The following is a 5,907-nucleotide window of genomic DNA, read 5'->3' on the forward strand; positions in this document are numbered from 1 at the left end:
TCATACACAATAATATTGAATTTGAAAATGAAGCTTGTGGGACAGTGTCCCATGAGGCAGAAAAAGAAAAAAGCAAACAAACAACCACACTAGGTAAAGTTTGTTTCCCTTGATATTATTTTTCAGAGATTAATAGATAAAACCTAGTTCCTAATGCATATCTCTACTGAATGCATATCTACCCCATGCCATTTTTTAAAACAGATCATCTATTGCATAGTACTAAGTCCATTTTTTACTCCATATTTTTCATCTGCCTTCCAATAAGAATGTTTAGTATTACTACTAATACTTTATATATTTTCTCCTTGCTCTGTTGCTCACCAGCAATAGATGTTGAAGAGTTTCTTGTTTTGATTGATTAAAATTCTAATGTAGGGGTGCCTGGGTGGATCAGTCGGTTAAGTGTCTGCCTTCAGCTCAGGTTATGATCCCAGAGTCCCAGGATCAAACCCTGCATCTGGCTCTCCTGCTCAGTGTAGAGCCTAGTTTTCCCTCTGTGCCTCATCCACTCATTACTCTTTCTTTCAAATAAATAAATAAAATCTTAAAATAAAATAAAACAAAATAAAATTCTAATTTATATGCCAAGTATAATATTAGGAATTAGTACCTTCCCTGACATGACTATAATAATATAATCATGCCTAAATGATATAATGTGAGTGTAAAACACCAATAAAATTGTGCAGGTCCTAAGTAAAAGCTATAGATATTTTCAGGTTCCCACAATTTTAAATATGCATGAAAGAAACACAAACTTTTGTCTCTTTGTTTTGTTTTACAAGCCAGTTATCACATTGGCTGTTATACCTCAAGACCCCTGGAAAATTACTCAAACTTTCCAATTATCACTTTGCACACCTGTAACAGGGATAATAAATCTATGTTGCCATATATCTGTGAAGTTTAAACATGATATATTTTTTAAAGATTTTATTTATTTATTTGACAAACAGAGATCACAAGTAGGCAGAGAGGCAGGCAGAGAGAGAGAGAGAGAAGATGAAGCAGGCTCCCTGCGGAGCAGACAGCCCGATGTGGGGCTTGATCCCAGGACCCTGGGATCATGACCCGGGCCGAAGGCAGAGGCTTTAACCCACTGAGCCACCGAGGCACCCCTAAACATGATATTTTTAAGGACATAAATGGTTGAGCATATGGCACAGAATAATTGTTCTCTATAGAAGAGATATTATTATTTAAAAATTCCTATCAAACACTCACGTGGCATAGGTGTAATGGTGACTGCCTCTCTCTTCATCTGTTGCATATTTAAACAAATTACACAGAAATGGGGTGTCTGGTGGCTCAGTTGGTTAGGCATCTGGCTTCAGTTCAGGTGATGATCTTAGGGTCCTAGAATTCAGCCCAACATCAGGTTCCCCACTCAGCAGAGAGTCTGCTTGTCCCTCTCCCTCTGTCTCTCTTCTTCTCCCTGCTCATGTTCTCTCTCTCTCTCTCAAATAAATAAATCTTTAAAAAATAATAATAACACAGTTAAACAAGGGTAGTACATAAAAAGGACATAACACATGCCCTAAGCATAACTAGAAAGCAAAAGATGTGTGACTATAAAATAACCTGTAAGCTGTGAAATAAACACTCAACTGAGTGGGAAGAACTGGCCAGATATGCATCTAGTGTGCACAAAATATAGTTGTTACATAATTTATTTCATACCTTTTATAACTTTAAGAAAAAAATGTAAGAAATATAAGAAAATGTGATATTAGGAACAACAAAAAATTTAAGAATACATCAATGAAATGAGCATTTACTCAAGTCTTTACAGTAAAAATAAGTATTTTTATTATTTGGAACACTCAGGAAAGTGATTCTTGCTTTATAGCCACTAATGCTCTATTTGGTATTGTAAATCAATGAGGAAATGGAACCTATAGAGTGTTTGAAAGAAAGACACAGCAAAGTTACTTCAGGTTTAACAGTAAGCTTAAGGAAATGAACACAACATTGCAGGTATCTTTGAGATGGATATTGGAGGATACTCTAGAAGTTGAAATCTTATTTGCCCTTTATTGGATCTTCACAATAACATCTATTCATGTTAATACATGCTTTCATTAGGTTCTAGAAAACAGTACTTTATGCAGCAAGTTTTGGAAAACTAGTTTTACTTGCTGGTTCCTCAGGGTATAAATAAAAGGGTTCAACATGGGGGCAATTGAGGTGTTGAGAATAGCTGCTCCTTTGGTCAATGATGCTCTTTCTTTTGCTGAAGGCTTGACATGCATGAATATACAGCTCCCATAAGAGATGGAAATGACAATCAAGTGAGAGGAGAACGTGGAGAAAGCCCTTTTCTTCTGACTAGTGGGTGGGATTCTCAGGATTGTGCTAAGGATGCACAGGTAGGAGAGAATCACGAATGCTAAAGTAAAGAGCAGAGTGACAAAAGCAAAGTAAAACCAATCATCTCTAAAAGCCATGTCTCTGAGCATGAGAGTTGTAAGATAGGGAAAGAGTCACAAGAGAAATGATCAATTACATTGGAAGCACAGAAATCTAGCTGGAGGATGAAGATGTGTGGTGGGAAAATGGTAAGAAATCCTGCTAGCCAGGACCCAAAGACAAGCAGGGTACAGATTTTTTTGCTCATGATGGTGGTGTAATGAAGAGGCTTGCAGATGGCAACGTAATGATCAAAAGACATGGCAGTGAGAAGAAAAAATTCAGAAACACCCATGAAGATGAAGAAAAATAGTTGAGCTAAACAATTGTTATAGGAAATGGTCTTGGCATTTGTAATGATTGCCCCCCAAATCTGGGGATAGAGAAATTGATAAATGTGATTTCTAAGAAGAAGAAATTCTGCAGGAAGTGAAACTTAGGAGTCTCGAGATGTCATTCTATCCAGGTGAGGATGATGATGGTTTTTTTTTTTTTTACAGTGACACTTAATACATAAGCCATAAATAAAAAGATAAAGACTACAACCTGAAGCTGTGGGTCATGTGAGATGCCCAAGAGTATGAACTCTGTAATCATTGTATGGTTTCTCATGCTGCTTTTATTTTCTTTAAGCAAAATCTACTCTACCATTGAGAAACAAGACCAAAAAAAAAAAGAGTATTTTAATAGTAGAGGAATTGAAGATTTAAAAATTTTAATATTCATATTAGTAGTCCCAATAAATGAAGCAATGGAACTTTTTCCTATGTGCATTTTTGCAATATACACTCAGTCTGTCACAAATAATTTACACAACTTCTCTTGATAAGGAAAATTGTATTCACAGTTCTTTGTTAAAATTCCCCTCTTGAGTGCCTATATGTAAGACCCGTACCTGTACCCAAATTGTCAATATGTGCAGTAGCTCTCTTAATTATGTTTCTAAGCAACACAGTAATTATATTTGGATTTACATATTGAGACACCATGTTCCAGTTTCCAAGATTGTGTGCTCTTAGGAGTGAAATATCTAATTTTGAGTTTTAGTTTTGAGGTCTTTAAAATACTTTTTTGTTTGGTAAGGCTTTGATGGAAATTAAAGACCCAACACAATTAGAGACCTTAAGAATAGCTTAATTATTTTATTCTTAAGGTGCATTATTTTAAATATGCTCTGCAGAAATAAATGTGTTTCCAATCATGAAAATATAAGACTAGAATTATCTTGGTGGTAAATAAAAGTAAACATCCTAATTTATGGGAAACACTAGTGAAGCCAGAGACACTAATTACTACTCACATAGATAGACCTATATCAATAATATAGTTCATATTACATATTGATCTATTTTTATCATTTTAATGTTCTTTTTGTAAATTAACAATTAATTTTGTTTTGCAACTATGTTCACTTGGTCTTTTCAATCTTAAATTTGTTTGAGAACAAGAAGGAATTCCTAAAGGAGTTTTTAAATTCCAACATTTCTCATTGCCTTCTTTCTAGAATAAATAGGTAGAATAAAGAAAATTCTAAGATTTACTTTATAGAAAACACAAATTGCAAAACTAGTCTATATGGCTTTCACCTGTGTTGTTCTCTTTTTATCTTGGTAACCAGAATTTCCTTTGTCCTATAGGTTCCTAATATTTGCTGATCTTTATTTTATAACATGAACTGGTCAAGTGAGTAGGTGATAAGTGTCAGTGCTGTGTTGTGCCTTATTTTGCTGTGTTGTGCCTTATTTTCCTGTTTTAATTTTTTTTTCCTGATGATCAGCATTTTCTTCCTTTAGAAATAGACACATGGGGCGCCTGGGTGGCTCAGTGGGTTAAAGCCTCTGCCTTCGGCTCAGGTCATGATCTCAGGATCCTGGGATTGAGTCCCACATCGGGCTCTCTGCTCAGCAGGGAGCCTGCTTCCTCCTCTCTCTGCCTACTTCTGATCTATCTCTGTCAAAGAAATAAATAAAATCTTAAAAAAAAAAGAAATAGACACATATTTTGAACAAAGTGAAATATCAAAATGCTCACTCTTTTGGGTTTTCCACATAGAGTATCATGTCATCTGCAAAGACTCCACCCCAAAATTGCTGCAATTCATACAGTAATTCACCAATGTGGCAGGATATAAAATTAATGTACAGAAATCAGTTCCATTTCTACATAGCAGTAATGAGACAGGAGAGAGAGAAAGTAAGGAATTGATCCCATTTACAACTGTACCCCAAGCCATAAGATACCTAGGAATAAACCTAACCAAAGAGGCAAAGAATCTGTACTCGGAAAACTATAGAATACTCCTGAAAGAAATTGAGAAAGACACAAAGAATGGAAAAACATTCCCTGCTCACAGATTGGAAGAACAGATGATGTTAAAATGCCTGTGCTACCTAGAGTAATCTACACAGTCAATGAAATCCCTATCAAAATACCACAACTTTTTTCACAGAGTTGGAGTAAATAATCCAAAAATTTGTATGAAACCAGAAAAGACCCCAAATAGCCAAAGGAATGTTGAAAAAGAAAACCACAGCTCTGGCAAAACAATTCTTGATGTCAAACTCTATTACAAAGCTGTAATCATCAAAAAAGTATGGTACTGGCAGAAAATAGATCAAGGAACATGCTGGAGAACCCAGAAATGAACCCCCAACTCTATGGTCAACTAATCTTTGACAAAACAGGAAAGAATATCCAATCAAAAAACAAATGGTGCTGGGAAAATTGGACAACCACATGGAGAAGAATGAAAATGGACCCTTTCCTTACACCATACACAAAAATGGACTCAAAATGGATGAAAGATCTCAGTGTGAGAGAGAAGTCCATCAAAATCCTAGAGGAGAACACAGGCAGCAAGCTCTTCAACCTTGACAGCAACAACTTCTTGCTAGACATCTCTCCAAAGGCAAGGGAAACAAAAGCAAAAATGAACTATTGGGACTTCATCAAGATCAGAAGCTTAAATGTTTATAGCAGCAATGTCCACAATAGCCAAACTATGGAAATAGCCCAGATGTCCTCAACAGATGAATGGATAAAGAAGATGTGGAATATTATATAGTGGAATATTACAAAACCATCAAAAAATGAAATCTTTCCATTTGCAGCAACATGAATGGAACTAGATGGTATTATGCTAAATGAAATAAGTCAGTCAGAGAGAGACAACCATCACATGATCTCACTGATATGTGGAATTTAAGAAACAAGACAGAGGGTCATAGGAGAAGAGAGGAAAAAATGAAACAAGATGAAACCAGAGAGGGAGACAAACCATAAGAGGCTGTTAATCTTAAGGAAACAAACTAGGGGTTGCTGGAGAGGAGAGGATTACTTGGTGGAGGGTTACAGGATGGGGTTACTTGGTGATGGACACTGGGGAGAATATATGTTGTAATGAGCACAGGGTATTATATAAGACTGATGAATCACAGACCTGTATCCCTGAAACAAATAATACATTATATGTTAACTAATTGAATTTAAATAAAA

General features: G+C 35.7%; 1 pseudogene; it reads right to left on the minus strand.

Annotated features, from left to right (window-relative positions):
• Positions 1–2,084: 2,084 nt before the first annotated feature.
• On the minus strand, positions 2,085–2,674 carry LOC125106877 (olfactory receptor 6C3-like; annotated as a pseudogene).
• Positions 2,675–5,907: the final 3,233 nt, after the last annotated feature.

The sequence above is a fragment of the Lutra lutra genome, chromosome 8 (genome assembly GCF_902655055.1).
Source record: "Lutra lutra chromosome 8, mLutLut1.2, whole genome shotgun sequence".
Lineage (NCBI taxonomy): Eukaryota > Metazoa > Chordata > Mammalia > Carnivora > Mustelidae > Lutra > Lutra lutra.